At 33.5% G+C, this 19,151-nt stretch overlaps 1 non-coding gene and 1 pseudogene across 1 annotated transcript; one reads left to right on the forward strand and one right to left on the reverse strand.

Annotated features, from left to right (window-relative positions):
* The first annotated feature begins 6,027 nt into the window (after positions 1 to 6,027).
* LOC132693404 (U6 spliceosomal RNA) lies at positions 6,028 to 6,134 on the forward strand. The gene has a single exon (XR_009616790.1). It is a non-coding gene; the product is annotated as a U6 spliceosomal RNA (small nuclear RNA).
* On the reverse strand, positions 6,132 to 6,911 carry LOC132692963 (olfactory receptor 4F3/4F16/4F29-like; annotated as a pseudogene).
* Between the last annotated feature and the right edge of the window lie 12,240 nt (positions 6,912 to 19,151).

Consider the following 19,151-nt stretch of genomic DNA (forward strand, 5'->3'; position numbering starts at 1 on the left):
CAATATAAAATAATTCTTAGCATTTTTCTACTACGAAATGTGTATACCTGAAGTTATTGAGGTCTAGAGTTTTTTCTTTCTTAGACCCAACTTTTGTTTTGCTATAGTTTATTCATATTTTTTTAGAAACAGATTAATTGTAAGGTTATTGTCTCCTTAGGCTTTTTGTTGTTGACATATATAAATCTTACCTCTAGATCCTATTAAGAATTTTCTGTTTATCCTCAAGACTTCAATTTCCTTCCACCAAGCTATATCAAACATTAGGGTTTATTATTAATATTTAATAATAATTAAAATCAATAGTGTTAATACTATGATTTTATAAGCACGTAAATTAATATTCAGTATTAATACTAATATAAAATAATAATATAATTATTAAGATAATATCCTTACTGTGATTTTCATTAATAGTATTGACATTTGGCATTTGGAGAACAATCTACATTTTCTCTTTTAATTGATCATATTTATCGCCATGACTTTGAATCATATATCATTAGGTTAGGGACACTTGAATAGATGCTCTAGATAAAACCACTTCTCTGTGCTTTAGGCTAAATCATCCAACTATTTAAGTGATCTCTCCTTCTTAGTACTATAAATACTTCTTAAATTATGACTAAAATTGAGCTCTTTCCTTTTCCAAAATGAATCCACTTACAGTCTTCTTGTCTCAGAAAGTGGTACCAATTGGCCATGCCAGATGTAAGAAGCCTATCATCTTTGATTCTTCCTCTTCCCTAATTCCCCTTCATCTAATTGTGTCGGCAAATTTTCCCCTTCCACCTCAAGACCACATCTCAAATTTATCCCTTCTTTCCGTATAATTGTATCACTCTTATGAGGGCCAGCATCACCACTCACTTGGACTTGTATCAAACTTCTGACTTCCCTCCCTGTTGCTGCTCTTGCATACATAGAGGTGGAAAAGGGTATAGAAAAAACCTTATTTTCTTCCAAGTAGGCTGTTTGGAGTTTACTTAGTTATTCTTAATCCAGTACCATACAACTTCTTCTTGTTGTGCAGCATAGACATTGTCAAGGTGAAGGAGAAATGAGTAATTGGACTAGCATAGATAAACAATTTGAAGGATAAAGCTTACTGTTAAGCCAAGGCCATGATAAACCATACCCAGTGCCGGGTTTCCTATTTGTAAAACCAAGATGTTGGACTAGGCCACTTAAAAATATTCATAATTTTATTTTTATTTTTTTAAAGTTTATTTATTTATTTTGAGAGAGACAGAGACAGTGTGATTGGGAAGGGGCAGAGAGAGGGAGACACAGAATCCCAAGGAGCCTCTGTGCTGCCAGTGCAGAGCCTGATGCAGGCTAGAACTCGTGAAACCGCAAGATCATGACCTGTGCCAAGTCCAAGAGTCAGATGCTTAACTGACTGAGTCACCCAGGTGACCCAAAAATATGGATCATTTAAAAAAATCTTTTGTTTCAACCTTCAACCTTTTAAATATCCCCTTGGCTCTTTTTGTCTCCATCACTACCATATTAATGTCAGTATTGTTATGATGGTGCCATTATGAACTGGATTTTCATAGCTCTGTACCTGATTTTTTTCCATATTTTGATGGTTTTCCCAGCTCAGTGTTATTTCTTGAAACAAAAATATTAAATAGATACTATATACACAACATAAAGTAAGAACAGAAAAAAATATATAGGCTCTAAAGAATCTCTTCCTTCTCAAAAAATTTAATTCAAATAATCTTAGAATAACTGAATAAAAACAGTTTTACTTTTAAACAAGGTAATTTAACTAGGCATTTTAATTAAATTAGCACACTTCAAAATAAATATTTTGCACTGCTGATATTATAGGTTGATAAAACTTCATGAAATACTATGATGAAAGTTATTTAAATCAAAAAATGTTATAAATCATTTTCAGACTATGACAGAACAGTTCATCAGCTGATGCTGAAACTATGAGATATACAACGAACTGATATAAAGAAATAAGTGATAATTTTTATGATAACAAAATAATTATGGTAACCTGTCAACTTAATTATTTTACCATTGCCATGGTTATTGAATTATTCAATTCTAAATACCTAGGTATACAAGTGAAAAATTTTAAGAGCCCTGAAAAAAAACTGCTGTGTAGATTTCCACATTTCACTGCAAATTGGTGAAAAAATTAAGTTTAGGGAAGTTTAAATACTAAACATAAGAAAAAATTGCAGGGGTGCCTGGGTGGCTCAGTTGGTTAAGCATCCAACTTTGGCTCAGGTCATGATCTCATGGTTCATGAGTTCGAACCCCACATTGGGCTCTGTGCTTACAGCTCAGAGCCTGGAGATTGCTTCATATTCTGTGTCTCCTTCTCTCTCTGTCCTTTCCCGACTTGTGCTCTGGTCTCTCCCTCTCTCAAAAATAAATAGACATTAAAAATAATTTGAAAATTGTATATATTTGTTTTTTTAAGGTATACATATCTTAATGAAATACAATGGTACTGTTGTGGTCACTCTAGATTCACAAGTTAGAAATAAACAAGAGAACACTATTTTTTGAGGTTTTTAAAATATATGTAATACATAATAAATTATATATATATATATATATATATATTATTCTGGTGATATCTTTAAAAATACAACAAAATTATTATAAATAATAACAATAGTAATTTTGTTGTAGTATTTTTAAAGAACATAATATATATGGACACACACACATATATATGTAAATTTGTATAGATAAATATAAAAAATAAGAAATGACTTGTTTTCTTGAAACTCATAGTTTTATTTAAAAATTTTAACAATTACCTTTTTTATTATATTGAGAATGGTTTTCAATTTTGACAATTTTTGTTATATTTCTGTTTCATTGATGGATTAAATATAAGTAATGATCTTCATTTGTGTTGATTTCTTAGACTTTTTGTATTTTACTCCAATGTGAATGGTTTTACTGTGCAGTATGATGTAGTGATGATTTAAATTCATATATAATTATTAATTTTTTCCTTATTTATAACTTTAAAGGATTTCAGATTATACTAAAATTACATACAAAATATTTATTGTGTTTCTCAAAAATATGATCTTGGGGCACCTGGGTGGCTCAGCTGTCTGGGCATCTGAGTTCAGCTCAGATCATGACCTCTGAGTCCATGAGTTTGAGCCCAGCATCGGGCTCTGTGATGACAGTTCAGAGCCTGGAGCCTGTTTCAAATTTGTGTCTCCCTCTCTCTCTGCCCCTACCCTGCTCACATTTTGTCCCTGTCTCTGTCTCTCTGTCTGTCTCTCTCTAAGTATAAATAAACATTAAAAAAAATGATCTCTGTGGCAAACTAATTCCACTTCATAACAGCTATGTAACTTTTTGTCGCTACTTTTTTTTTGCCTCAGTTTCCTAATCTGCGCAATTAAGATAACAGTACCATAAAAAGCACTTAGAAGAACCTCTAGCGTTTAATAAGCACCCAATAAGTGTAACCATTTTACTATAAAATGAGAAAAATAAAGCAATCCATTTACATTTATATCTCTATTCTGTGACCGAGACTACACTATAGAATAAAGAAAGTAAAATACCAAAAAAAACACAAAGTGTTCAGTAATACACTCTCTCATGATGTCTTCATTTGACAAGGGTACCATTTTGAATGAAACTAGTCAATGTAGGTTATATAAAAACAACCTGGCTTGTATTAAGTATAATAACATTAATAGTTAATGTTTATTAGTAGCTGATATTTACTGAGTTTTTCCTATGTGCCAGTAACTTGTCTAAGGAATTTATATATATTACCTTATTTATATATAATTATAAATCCTTTGGGGATACTTTTATCTTCATTTTTCAGATGAGGCAATCGAATGATGGAAATTTTAAGGAACTTCCCCAGCATCATTCTGATAGGAGATAAATGTCCAAACAAATACTTAGTCAATTTGATTCAAAGCTAATTCAAGAGCTGATTCAGTTCCTCTACTCTGGTCCCTCCTTGTACCTAGTGACTAATATAGTTGTGAGGATATCACTCTCTGTTACATTATAAAATTTTAGGACAGGTGTTCCCATAGAAAAAGAACCATAACTAGAGGCCATATTAATGTTGATAAGGCCTTCACAAAATTGTGAATTTGTAAGTGCAAAATTCTAAAATAATGAGATTGTTTAGAGATTTTAGAGCAATGAGTTAATAATATTTTGTAATACACAATCTAAACACCTAAATGGATGTTGTGATTCTTCTTTTTAAGTTTATTTATTTTGAAAGAGAGAGAGAAAAAAAAGAGCAAGTGGGAGACAGGCAGAGGGAGAGAGAGAAAGAGAGAGAAAGAGAGAGAGAGAGAGAGAGAGAGAATCCCAAGCAGGCTCTGCACTGTCCCAATGTGGGGCTTGAACTCATGAACCATGAAAGCATGACCTGAGCTGAAATCAAGAGTCGGATGCTTAACCTACTGAGCCACCCAAGTGCCTCTGAATATTGTGATTCTTAAAAAATGAATTAGCATATAATGCATTGTTTCAAGTAATGCTATCATACCTCAAGCCGTTTTGAAAATTCCGTATTTGATATTGCATCACAGACACTTTCCCACTTCATTCTCTGTGTCAATACATGAGACTTAAATCTGAATAACATTTTCACATACACATGCATATACACAAGCACACACACTTGCCTGCAGATTCGCTGGATTTGGCAAGTCAGATGAAAGTGGTTCTAGACAACATGAACTAGACATACTTTTCCTTATTTCTCTAGTTAGTAGAGTTAAAAATCCTAGAAACTATATATATATAGAATAAATATAAGAAGATTCTAAAATGTGGAGAGAAGGAGGCAGGCTGTTAGAAACTGTGATAACCAAGGAATGACACAGCAGTGACTTTCCTGAGTTTCCTTTTTTTGCCTTATGTATCCCAGACTTGATGATGAAGTCAGTAACATGGAAATGCCAATGGTCATAAGCCAAAATACCCATGAAAAACCTACTTTTTCTAGCTCAATGACCAGGAAAGTGATGGCCAAGCAAGTTATAAAAAATTCAGGCAGCGACCATCCTACTTCAGACAAATACCAAAGAAAAATACTGTAGTGCTACTCCTACCCCCATCAGCAAAGACTGAGTGAGGAGACTAGACTTCCATCCTCACCAAGCTATTATAAGAAACTCCTAACCACCTACTCTCTGGTAGAGTGGTGTCAGAAAAGGCTAAATGCAATGGGAATTCAGGATGTTTACCCCTACTTGGAAGTAATATGCTCCTCTCTTCTGGTGCCAGTGGAGAATATGTGGAGAACCTAGTCTTTACCACCATTGAATAGCAACAAAGCATCCCTTCTCCCCATTGGGGTGTCAGAGGAGGCTCTGAGGAGATTCAGGACTCTTACCTGCTCCCTATCATCTCAGTGGAGGCCGCATGGAGAACAGCAATGATGCATTCCTCTTCCTCTCAGTCAAGATGATGTCAGTGGATATCTAGTTCAAAGCCTGAAATTCCAGCAGTAATGAGGCATCCTCTCTCCCGCTGTGGTATCAAAGAAGATTGAAAGAAGAATCTGGACTCTCACCTCCACCTGTCAATAAAAAACAGTGCTTCTTTTCCCTCTCTGGAACACTATCCTAGGAGAATTGCTAAAACAGATTTTAATAAGACGCAATTTTTCAACCATAATACCCAAAATATCCAGAAAACGAGAGAACCACTCATCAAACTATAAACCAGGAAAGTCTCTATTTGAATGAGAAAGAATGATCAATAGATCCCAATTTTGAAATAACTCAGATGTCAGAATTATCAGAAGAGGATTTTAAACCAGCTATCATATCAAATGCTTCATGTGCAATTATAATCATTTTGAAAAAAATATAAAACACAAAGTCTCAGGAAAGAAAGTGAAGATAGAAGAAGCAATTTTAGAACTAAAACATACTGTAATCAAATAAAAATCTCAACGGATAGGTTCAATAGCAAAATGAAGAAGGCAGGGGAAAAATCTGTAAACTTTAAGAAGAACAATAGAAATTAACCAACTGGGCGCTTGTTTTGGCAGTACATATACTAAAATTTGAATGATACAGACAAGATTAGCATGACCCCTGCACAAGGATGGCACACCAATTCATGAAGCATTCATATTTTTATGTAGAGACAAGCATGGTTGGACCGAAGAACAAAAAGACCACAGTGGTGTGAGCTGACAGGGTGAAACGGCTTTGGAGGAACCACCTAAGGAATGTTTCCAAAGAGTAAAAAGGATGAAGATGTAGGAGATGAAGAGTATGAAGAAGGAACCAACACAGATAAACCCACTGTTAACAGTGACCATGAACTGCAATCTGTAGGTATCTGTACAGGCCAGTCTGAGGAGCCAAGGAAGGTCACAGTAAAAGCTGTCCAATACATTTGGCCACAGAAGGGTAAAATAACAATAAATGCTAGTTGGAACAGTGAGTGACTGACACCAAGAGCCCAGGCAGCAGCCAGAAACAAAATGCACATTCGTGGGCTCATGATGGTCAAGTAGTGGAGAGGCTTACAAATGGCAACATATCTGTCAAAGGCCATAGTGACGAGAAGCACCATCTCCACACCACCAATGACGTGGATGAAGATTTGGACATTGCAGCCTCCAAAGGAGATGGCTTTGCGCTTTCTGAAAAGGTCATAAATCATCTTGGGTGAAGAATCTTGGCAGAGCAGGCTCCTAAGTCAATGAAAAAGAGACGAGCCAGTAAGAAGTACTTAGGTGAATGTAAGTGAGGATCAATGGTCGCATAAAACACAATGAGGATGTTTCCGGTCATGCTTGCCATATAGAGCACAGAGGAGAACACCAGGAGGAGAAGCTGGATCTCCCATGAATGAGTGAGTCCCAGAAATATAAACTCAGATGCAATCAAGTGATTCCCTTCATCCATTGATCCAGCCAACTGGGCTGCCACTGAAATGATAAGAACTAAGAAAATGAGGAGAAGATGTGATTATAGAGATGATAATATGTCATAGAATTACCAATATTTCAATATTCTTATTATGAATGAAAGATATATAGTTATCTACATCTTCACACATATAAAAAAAGAAACAAAAATCAATACACTATGATCACATGTGTGAGTTAAGACATAATTTAAACCTATCCCCAATACTCTGCAGTGTTCTGTTCGTGAATTAACATATTAGCCATGAACATGGACACATGAGTATCTATGACATTCATCACCTCTGAGGGGTACCTGAGTGGCTCAGTCGGTTGAGCGTTTGACTTTGGCCCCAGTCATGATCTCAGTTCGTGAGTTTGAGCCCCACAAGGGGCTCTGTGCTGACAGCTCAGAGCAGGCTAGGAGCCTGCTCCTAGTTCTGTGTCTCCCTCTCTGCCCCTCCTCCACTCACACGCTGTTCCCTCTCTCTCTCTCTCTCTCTGTTTCTCAGAAATAAATTTTTAAAAATTAAAAAAAGAAATGAACCAACCCAAATAACAAAGAAAATAGATTTTAAAAAAAGAATAAACAGGCCTTAGTGGCCCAGGAGACTATCTCAAAAGATCTAATATTTGTATCATGGGTGTCACAGAAGGAGAAGAAAAGAATAAGGCTAAAAATTTCCTAAATTTACCAACAGACATAAACCTATGTTTGAGAGCTTATTAACTTGATTTGAGAGCTTATTAAACTCACACAGGATAATTCCAATGAAATCCACCTCAAGATTTATCACAATTAAACTGAAAACAAATGACACACACAAAATTCTTGAAAGCAGTGAGGAAGAAATAGTACCTTTCTGAGAGGGGAAAATAAAATTCAAATGGCAGCAGATATTTCACCAGAAACCATGTCAACCAGAAAAAGACGACATAACATTTTTCAAGTGCTGTTATAAAATAATTATAATTCCAGAATTCTATCTTTACTAGATAAAGATAACCTTTAAGAATGAAGAGGAAACCAAGACATTCTCAGATACATGAAAAGTAAGGAAATCTGTCATTAGTATATAACCCTAAGTAAATGACTTGGCACAGAATACACCCGGTGAAAACACAAAACAAAACACAACGAAACAAACTTGGAAAACCAGGAAAAGACAAAGACATAGGAAAAAAAAATAGGTTAAGAAAATAGACTGAACTAAAAAGAAACAAGCAAGTTGACCCAGTATGCTATGGTGGTGACTATTAACAATGCGATCTCCATAGGAACCTTGATTTGCAGCATTTTACAATTTATTTCTGAGGTATATATACCCCTACAAATGCCAATTTTAAGCTGCCAATATGGAGGATTAGCAAACACAGAGTTGGAAAGGGGTGAATGCGAATGACTCTTGAGCTAGTGCCAGCCAGCTCCCACACTGGGTAGACACTAAAGGTGATATTAAAAATAATGTTTTAGCAATTGTAGTATAAGTGGAATTGCAACAAAGTTGTTTTATAATGTAGATATTTTTGATGAGGTTTTCAAAAAATAATTTGTATTATTTCATAGTTTCTTCAAACAAAAGTCCACATGACAAACAGTGGGTCCCTTTGTTTAAGCAAATGCACTCATCATCCATGTAAACTATGTTTGGCATTATGGGTCCTTGATATGCCCCACAGAAGGATCATGACATTGGTGAATAAGTGACAAGCATGTCTCAAGTTAGATATTAGGTCTTACTTTTTCCATGAGATAATAAATTCAACCAAAGGCCCTCTTCCCCTTGGTAAAATGAGCCACAGTTGGGGAGCTATCTCTTCTATCAAAATTAGTTATAATTTTAGTCACTGTGAATAATCAGAATAAACCTTGGTATTAGTATCTTTCTCAATATGGCAGAGAAAAATTAAATTGACTGAAGTATTTCCCATTAACACCAAGATTATCATATAAACTGAGATTTAATGACTGTGTATGGATCATAAGGTATAATAATCACAGTGCTAAGTGTTATTACTGACTACAGAATTTAACTGGGACAATTCTCAGCTTGTGAGAGCAGCTGGACATTATTTCCAGTTGAGAAAATAAAGGTACCATTATAGAAATTTACAGAACTACTGGATTTAAAATCACAGTAAAAAAAAATGTCAGTTTACCAAAGAGAATTGCATAACTTCTCTTTCTCTTTCTCCCTCTTTCTCCACATACATAAACACACAAACAAAAACACACGCTATCACTAAAGGATAGATGTAGGCAGTGATCCCTATATCATAGAAATTGTTTATATATATATTTTAAAACATGATAGTTTCTGAATGTATTGGTTGCATTCAGAAATGACTACCTAGGCTTTTAGAAACAAATAAAGATTTCAGAATAAATAGTCTTCTATGAGAATTTTTAGAGTAATATCCTCTGTGAAAGTTAATAATCTGGAATCGTGTCCTATTCATGTGATTTATAGTACAGCTCTTTTTCCCAAAAATATTATGATTATTTTTCAGAACATGTGCCAGAAAAGTGCCTTTCAACGTTTATGGAATACTTATAAAATTATTCATTCTAATATATTGCTAACACACTTCTTGTTTCTTAAATATCTTATCAAATTTTATGTTTAAATTTATTTATGTTTTACTTCAAAAATAACACATAGCTTTTTTGCCTTTCATTGTCAGTTTTACATATTTAGTGTAACCTTGCTTTATGCAAAATGTTTTAAACATTAGATTTATAATACTTTCAATTTTAATATGACCAATCTAAAATCAGTAAACCTATTCTATTCAGGCTCAGTAAGAACAATAAGTTTCCTTTATTTTTCTAATATATTACTTAATATAAGTTCATTTAAAATAAGCAGTTTAAATTCTACAATATTAAACTATTAAAATTTTGTTATTCTACTTTATGCATTATTGAAGAATAGTATTTTCTTATTTAGAGAGGGACTCAGATTTTATTCCTAGAAGTGACTTCACAGTTAATTGACCTCTGTATCATCAAGGATGAGTTTAGTTTATTGTACTACTATTCTGTTCTCTGAGCATGATCCTCTCTTCCAGTGTTTTCCATTGTTCATTGCTCAGCCTCCTGTCTCCTTTCATCTAAGAAGCAAATAGCTGTAATAAGCATGTGCATAATGCCACATTCCCTATCTGAAAAATCAAGGTGTTGGAAGAGAGCAGGAGTCAGCAAAATATGACTGAGATGAGCAGTCAAAATAGGGACCAAATAGCTTACAAAACTTTCAATACTTATATTCTGGCCCTTTACAGAAAAAAAAAAAAAATTACCAACCCATGTTAAACCACTCAATGTTGGGTGCTTTGTTACATAGCAAAAGCTTTGTAATGCATATAACAGGAAGAAAATATTAGTTGTTGCTTTCTTGTAAGTGAAGAAAAAAATTGTCTATGATTAAAATTTCAGAGAATGTAAGGGAAGTAAATGGTAATTGATAACATAAAAATAAAAGTATTTCTCATGGATGGACAGATGGTAAAATAAGAAAACATATTTTCAAATGATATCACTAATAAAGAGTTAATATGTACCTCCAGTATATAAAGAGATTCTAAAAGTAAGACAAGCAAGATATTAATAGGTTCTAAAAGAAAAAAAGTAAGTTATAAGTAATAAGTAAAAAATTATCCTTAAACATAAAAATAATTATCAACCTTGCATATAATGAAAGAAATAAGGATTAAAACTTCACTGAGATACCATTTCTCACCTATCAGATTATTTGTTTGTCTACATATCTTTCTGATGGTCTGGCCAACAGTCCTAGGTAAGTTTTCAGCCAATAGCTGCTGTCAACTACCAGCTTTATGATGATTACAGTCCTCAACATCTTGCTTTCTAGCTTACACCTCCAATACTGTGAGAAGAAGCAAGGCATCTCCACTGTTCATTGTCAAAATTTCTGGCCCATAGAATTAAAAAGCATAATGATGATTGTTTTATATAATTAAAATTTGAGTAACTTGTCAAGAAGTCACAGTAGTTGGATATTATGTTTCAGAAAATATATTAAAAAGCCTATCTTTAAGTAAAACCTTTTCAAAAATAGATTTACATAGGAATCTATAAGTGTTCTGAATTAGCCTCGCAATAGCTTCTTCACAGTTAATTATTTTCTACTGGAGCATAAGTTATGCAATACTGTAAGTGAGACATCTCTAGAATATGATGCTATAAAGTTAATAACTTAAAATATTTGAAAATGAAGTTTGAAGAAATTTTACGGGTTACTATGCTTTGAGATTTCTTATTTTATTTAAAGTACACTTGAATAAGGAATAGTTATAAACATGAAAACTTTTTCCTTTCTAAAGAAAATATTCTCACTCTCTCATAGAAGTAATTTTTAGACGAAAGCAATATTATTCCATATATTTCATATTAAGATTTCTTATGGGAATAGTCACCTTGGTAACCAAACTCTGTAAAAAAATGAATATAAACAACATGAGATATAGCTTTTACTTTTCTTCTTAAGGATAAGCCAAGACAAATACTTTAGAATTTTAAGATACTAAGGAGGTAGTTAGAACTTTTTGATTTTGAGGATATTGGCAACAAAATAACCAATAGAAAAAAATAAGCTTTGAATGGATTAGAAGTGAATTTCCCTGAGTCCCATGTTTCTCACCATCAGAAGGTTAGCTTGGGCTGTTTTGTATGATGGGAGTCAAAGACTTTGCAAGATCATCAAGTTGACAAGTCCCAATACACATGTGAAGAAGCCTAACCTAACTATATAGAGATAGATGCCATGTGTAGGAGCAACAAGGTGCCAGATACTTTGGTAAAGCTTTCTTGGTCCTTCCAGACCAGTGCGACTACAAGGTGAATGCTGTCAAGTGATTTATTTATTCCAGTCAACCTGATAGGGAAGAGAAAAGCACCTAGATAAATTCCATCCTAATTCCGGACTAACAAAACCATGAGTGCATAAGTTTGAATAATTTATTACATCCACCTGGGTAACCAAAACAAAAGCTGAATAACATTTCCACCTGTTTCCTGATTATAGAAAATTGTGGGCCCCAAATTTTTTTTCTTTTTAAAGAATTTCGATCGATTGTAGACCAAGTATGTTGTATAATCATTAGTACAATTCCTTTAAAAACTATCACTTCTCTGTGAATCTGATTCAAGTGGATTTCATGTGCTCAAAGCCACCTCTGTATTCTTTAGAAGACAAACTTTGTTTACAAAATTATATCAATCTTCAGGGGAACAACATGGGAAATACTAAGTCCTGTTGTCAGATTTAAAGGGCTATTAGACACTAACTCAAATTCAGTAGAGCTCTTTAAAAAAGTCTTACTATATCCATGGATTTGATCTTACCCTTAGACCTTGTTTAATATTTTATTTGGGGAGATTTTTACTGACTAGAGTCTGAAGATAAGAAGCAGATTCACTTATCATATTTGGTACTGCTCTAGTATCTCTAAATTCTGCTTGCAAACTAAATATTTCATTCTTCAGTTCTATTTTTCTTTCTGTATCTTATCATAGACATTAAAACAAATGAATTGACACTTTCAGATATTTTTCCTATAAATCATCTTTCCAGGATGACAGATTTTATTAGACAATTTTCTGTCTTCCCAGTTTACTGTTGATAACAGTTTTTCCAATTGTTTTGCAACTACTAACGCAGGTCACCATTATTCCTACTTGCTACAACAATTCATTGCCTTTTCAGTGTCTTTGAACGGTTAGCTTACCTTTTTTCTTAAACTTTATTAACAGTTTCTTTGCCACTTTCTCTGCCTCATTCAACTTTCTCATCACAAAATCAATGCCACCCATTTTATGTTAAAGTCACCACTGAGTCCTCTTGAAATACTACATGTATGGACAAGTCAGAGTTTGGAGGCTAATAATGAAATAAGTCGATCATATTTAGTCAAAAAGTGAGACCACCTATCTTTCTGGATATTGCCTTACATTTTCTTTTGGTCAATTCTAACCAATTCATGGTGAAGAGATTCTGAAAAAAAAATAGTCAAAACCTCAATAAAATTGAAACCACTGCTTAATACATACTTGGATGTTTCCATTTTTAATATATAGATCTATTATTCATTTGGAATACATTCTCAGATATTGGACAAATTTTATATATTTCAATGTATTATCTATTTGAAAGTAATTTTTGCTTCCAATTTCAGATGTAATTTACATTATATAGTATATTACCATCATTTTGGTGTTTTTTAAATTTTTTTTCAGTCAATACCACACTGTTTTAATTATAGGGTGTTATAGTATGTTTTAATATCTGATTGGTCTAGTTCCTATTTCCAAACACACACAGGTGCTCTTTTTTTTTTAATTTAAAATTTAGTTAGTTAACATACGATGCAATATTGGCTTCAGGAGTAGAAAGTCAGTAACTCATTATTTACATACAACACCTAGTGCTCATTACAAAGCGCCCTCCTTAATACACATCACCCATCTAACCCATCTCCCACAAACCTCCCTCCTTCAACCCTCAGTTTTTTTCTCTACTAGTAAGAGTCTTTTATGGTTTCTTTCCTTCTCTTTTTTTTCTGCCTTTCCATATGTTCATCTATTTTGTTTCTTAAATTCTACACATGAGTGAAATCATACGGTATTTGTCTTTCTCTGATCGACTTAATTTCACTTAGCATAATCCATTCTAATCCTCTTTGAATCCAGATTTTGAATCCAGGTTACTTGTCTTTCTTATTGATGACCTATTAGCTCTCTTGTGACAGAGCTCTTTACTACCAGATACACTACTTCAATTTGACCATGAAAAGCTAAGCTTGAGATAAAGTGACAAAAGAGAATTTGGTCTCTGTCTCAATCTCTGACAAGGTGTTCATGAGCAAAATGGAAGAAAAAGAAGTAGAAATAAGATTTAATGTATGATTCAGCTTAATCTCTCTTGTCAATAATGGAGGAAGCCGTAATCAGATGTAAAGAATTTATCTGACTCTGACATTCCCAGTCAAATAATAACTATTAACTTAGTCTAAAATCTTGAGTGGCCATTTAGCTCCATTGAACATAGAAGATAAGTTTGACATATAAATGGCTAGCATGTAATTAAAAGTAGATACTGCTTGTGTGACATCATTTAGTGAACATGAATTGGACTACTTCAATTTATGGTGACTTTGAAAGCATATTGATATAATAAATACCACATTGAACTATATACAGTTCACATATTAGGTATAAAAACTGTATGTAATATATTACCACCTAGAAATATATTTTCCTGGACTCTGAATATTTCTTTCTTCTGAGCCCACTCTTAATAAATGCCTTAGTGTAGGAATACTCCAGTATGTCTCCTCTTAGATGTCTCTATTGGAATTTCATTCCTTGCTAAAGGTGTGGATATCTAATATTGATAATTAAAACAAAAACAAAAACAAAAACAAATAAACAAACAAAAAACAAATAAGAAAGAATATGGAAAACAAACCCATTTAACACCAAGACAAATTCCAAGGTTTTCCCAAATCTCCTATAGTTTGTATTCTTGCTTCCTTTTCTAGTACACATGGACCTTATATTACCTAATAATTAAGCTATATATGTGTGTGAATAGCAAATTAGTTTCCTTTGTTCTTATTTTACTTCCTAATATTGTAGAATTTTCCCAGGATGAATTGGTACCATTTTAATTTAATAATTGTTTTCAGAACTTCTCCTATCATGGCATAAGTGCCATGTCCTAAGATCAGGTTTTGTGAAACCACCATGAAAATTATAATTAAACCTAATATTAGCAAGACTTTTTTTTTTCATCTAAGGGTAGAAGAGTTCTTTTCTGCCCTTATTATTAAAACCATTTAAAGTGCCTGAAACATTCCAGAATGCCCATCGTTAATACTTGTATTTTTCCCATTTCAAAATAACTAATTTCCAGATTTTGTAAGATTGCCTCATTTCTTAGTTATCTTCTCCTCTGCCTTTACTCAATCTATCTTCTTGAATCTTTGTTTGGATCAATAAAATCCAATGTTAAGTGGAAAACTGCCTTATGCTTATTTTCCAACCTAACATTTGTAATGTTTCTCTTGGATATTTATACTCTAGAAAGGATTGAAGCAATTTTCTAAGCTTGTAATTTATTATTTATGAGTAATTTAAGGACCATGCAAAATAGTTAGAAATGGGTTGTTTTAATTTCCTCCATTATCTCTCCCTCTTTTTTTCAGTCTCCATGTAATCTGAGTTGTTTTTCATAGAACTGTGAAAAAATATGTTATGAAAATCACTGCCTAAAAGTTAGACCCTCTGAAGAATCTACCCTTGGCTCAAATGCATGGGAAAAGTGTTCAGTCATGGATTCAACAAGCCTCCTCTCCCCCAATAGAGAATATAGCATTGACCATTGATTTCATATTATGGATATTTCTCTATGTGGAGTATGTTGATTTAGTCTGATTGAATCCAGTGATGTTGCTTATGTGTAAAAACATGCTATCAAGCAAGACTATTTTTTTAAGGTATTGTATCCCTTGATAGCCTTAACAGGACACAGAGCCATGCTATCTAGAAAGTAGTGCATTATTAAACATTTGCAGCAATAAAAAAAAAAATCCATGAAATATCAGTTGGGCTTGACTCATAAAGACCATTTTCAGGTGATTGGCTTTGGTATCCTGAGTTTAATTCTGATCTCATGGAGCTTGACTATTACTTAAGACTTGGGCCAATTTTGGAATTCTTGATTAAGGTAGCCCAAAAACATATGCCACAACAATTATGTTAACATTCAATGTGTTTTGATTATAACAGATTGTAGAAAACCAAAATGTCCTCAAGCATATTTATAGAAACATTTCTACATGTGACTCAGAATCCATTTATGTGCGTGTGTGCATGCATGTACTTAACAAGTTAAACCCTCAAATCGTGGTGCAATCATTTATTAAAATTCTAAAGTATGGGGCAAAGAGATAAATGTTCTTGCATTTCGCCGATAGACACGTTGGTAAATGAAAGTTAAGTCTAACCTAACATATTGCACACATGTGCAATCAGGTTTCTGAAAAGATAAAGATTAAAATGATTGCAATACTAAAATGGATATGCTTTTAGAGAGGTTAGTTCTAAGTAAACTAGATGTTTTAGTTCTAAGTAAACATTAAAGCAAGTGATATAATTTTCTATTAACACATTTTTATCAAAGTAATAGCTATTTCATTAGATCAGGTGAAGAGGTATTGCAAATTTGTTATACATTTAAATAAACATTTTAACTTTAATTGAATCTTAGATTCAGTCTTTTTAAAAAAGTTCATTTCAGAATGTCATTTAAATTTACACACCTAAATTTTGAGTATAAGGCATTTTTAGAGAGCAATGGTCATATAAATTCTAAAGGCTTAAAAGATAATTACAAATCTAAAGATTTTAATTGCAATTACAAATCTAGAGTTACTCCTAACTGTGGGACCCAAGGAATTTAACAAAAATCCCCTACCCCTGGACAAGTAGAGCAAGACTAATTCCATTTTGTGCTACACCCACCATCTCATGTATAACCCCCACATGACCTACTTATTGCTTAAGACACTCCCCCACCCTAGTCAAGCCGCTGAGCACACCCTTACTGGAAACCGGCTCATTTAGGAATGCGGAACCCCTAACTGCCAAAGAATGTAAACCCCGCCTTTTGCTCTCCAAACTTGCACGCCAATTCTGATCAGAGTGATAGGCTAGTTCAAACAGTTACTATAGGGTAAATTGTAATTCAATTGGCCACCTGCGTGTGGACTGACATGACTATGCAACTTTCTGTGTGTGTTACAATCTCATTGGCCACTGGCCCCTATAAAACTGCTATGCTTCTTAACCTAGGGGTCCAAGTCCCTGCTCCACTGTGTCGGGTATACTTGGGCCCAAGCTCGAGCTTGCAAATAAACCCTCGTCCGTTTGCATCGGTATTGGCTCCTTGGTGGTCTCTCGGATTTGAAATCGGGGGCATTACACTAACATGTCTCCTACTTCATTAGTTTCTCTTCAGAGAGTATGAATTAACCATAAGCAAAATAATATTAGAGACAATTAATATATGGTTTTCTTAAACAATTATCACTACACTTGGCCTTTGATTTCATATTTAAATTACCCCACAGACACTACTGCTTATCTTACCCTATTTTGTACCCATGATGCTATTTTTACCTAATAGTTGTCAGATTAATGGCATAATAATGTGAAATCGCATCATAATGATGCCATGAATTGAGAGCAGTTGGAGGTAATTGACATTGAAAGTTTTGCAGGGTAAAGACTTTGTCTTTGGACATGTTAAATTTGCGATATATATTTTTTAGTTTTTAGAATGTTTATTTTTGAGACAGAGAGAGACAGAGTGTAAGTGTGGGAGGGGCAGAGAGAGAGGGAGACAACAGAATCTGAGGCAGACTCCAGGCTCTGAGCTGTCAGCACAGAGCTCGATGCAGGGCTCAAACTCACGAACCATGAGATCATGACCTGAGCTGAAGTCGGAAGCTTAACCGACTGAGCCACCCAGGTGCCCCTAAATTTGTGATATTTAGTTGAATATAGTCAACCAATTTCCACTAAAAATATTGATAAGATAAACCCTGCTTCTTCTCATCACTCATCTCTTTGTTTAAAAAACTCCTCTCAGTGAGTTGTTCTGTCATTTTCTATACTCTTACCTTTCTCTATTTCTATCATAGATATTAGCACTATCTGAAATTACTTATTTACTTCTCAAAACATAGAACAATATTTGGAACACAGTAAGCGTTCAATAAATATTTTTTACATGGATGAATAAACAAATTTAGATATTATTGAATTAACATCATTAATTTGAGTGCAAGCTTTTTCCTCAAATCTACTTTATTCACAAGTTACAGTCCACTCTTTAGGCAAGAATATGGCTATTGCCTCTAAAGTGGACTGTTGGTTGTTTGGTATGTGGTGTGTGTGTGTGTGTGTGTGTGTGTGTCACAGAGCAGAGAAAATGAGCCATTTGTAATACACAGTTTTAGTTATGTTACCACTTTTTTGGCAGTTTTAATCAAGTTTCTATATTTTAATAGCAATATTACATAGTAAACAAGCACACTCAATAAAAACCATATTTTCCACAGTAAATTGGTAATCATGATAGATATATATGTGTATATGTGTATATATATTTATTTGTCTGTGTATATGTATATATATTTATATACATATATACATATATATATGTATATATATACATAGTCTTACCAAAGAGATGCTTAGAAATTTTAGTTTTGCTTTCTTAAACAAAATATAACCATAAGAATTTGCTAACTTTATTTACTCCTTAACGAGAAAGAACAAACTATTAATGGCATGTTGAGTTATAGGGAAGTTTTGGTGAAGTTCAGGCTTATAAATGAAAGTTTAATTTTTACTGTCATTTCCTCCATAAACATATCTACATGTAAATAAACAAATATTTTGCCCTTTTTGAAAAAATTATTGTCCAACTCAGAAGTTACATAATTGTCTAATCCACACAAGAAAAGAAACCTATCATTATTTTAAGACCATGCATAGTTAAGGGGTGCCTGGGTGGCTCAGTCAGTTAAATGTCTGACTTGGGGTCAAGTCATGATCTCATGGTTCGTGAATTCGAGCCCTGTGTGGGACTCTGTGCTGACAGCTCAGAGCCTGGAGCCTGCTTTGGATTCTGTCTCCCTCTCTCTCTCTGCCACTCCCCGCTCATCTTCTGTCTCTGTCTCTCAAAAATAAATAAATGTTGAAAAAAAATGGGTAGTTAATATTAACACAACATATAGTAAAAAATTACAAAAAACAGGATTTCTTCAAAACTAAGAATTTCTTCAGGGATTAGATATTTAACTACAGAAATATGTACTGTTATTTCTCCTGGGTAAAAAAAAAAAGGCATACAAGAAAGATTGCTAGTTAATATGATAAATATGTTTAGCTATATTAGAAATTATAAGATTGATTTCCAAATAATAATAACTTTTGCATTTTTTTATTGCATTATTTGTCATCTTATTATTGAGGTGTGTCACAATAAAGTATTGAATATTTCATGTACTTTATTAAATATAATACTGAAAGTGAAAAAACAGAATTGTCATACGGATAAAAAATGGTTTTATCAGTTGTTTACACTCATAATCAGTGGGAGTTGCTACTCACTGATACTGCCCAGCATCGTGAGAGTATGATCTA

Source organism: Panthera onca, chromosome B1, assembly GCF_046562875.1.
Source record: "Panthera onca isolate mPanOnc1 chromosome B1, mPanOnc1 haplotype 2, whole genome shotgun sequence".
Lineage (NCBI taxonomy): Eukaryota > Metazoa > Chordata > Mammalia > Carnivora > Felidae > Panthera > Panthera onca.